The sequence below is a fragment of the Penaeus monodon genome, chromosome 34 (assembly GCF_015228065.2).
Source record: "Penaeus monodon isolate SGIC_2016 chromosome 34, NSTDA_Pmon_1, whole genome shotgun sequence".
Taxonomy (NCBI): domain Eukaryota; kingdom Metazoa; phylum Arthropoda; class Malacostraca; order Decapoda; family Penaeidae; genus Penaeus; species Penaeus monodon.
Window position 1 is genome coordinate 13199669 of NC_051419.1, and position 332 is coordinate 13200000.

A 332-nucleotide genomic window follows, 5' to 3' on the forward strand; every position below is an offset into this window, starting at 1 on the left:
GTTTTTTTTCTCTCTCTTTTATCAACTTCACTGTGCAATCCTTCAATTTCTTATCTCTTTCTTTAACATTATTCTTCCCTTTTATCATCAATTTGTTCACTTCCTCATCTTCTCATTTCTTCTTTATTCTTCTTTCATTTGCTTATGTGTTTATTCTCTCGTGCTTTCCATTCCTTTGTTTATTAATTTACCTTCTCATTTCTTCTTCTTCTCTTCTCATCCCTTTCTTCCTAATTCGTCTCATTCTCTTTTTTCTTTCGTTCTCCCAATTTTCTCCTCTTCCGCCTCTCTTTTCGCTTTCTTCCTCTTTCGTCTCCTTTAGTTCTCCTTTA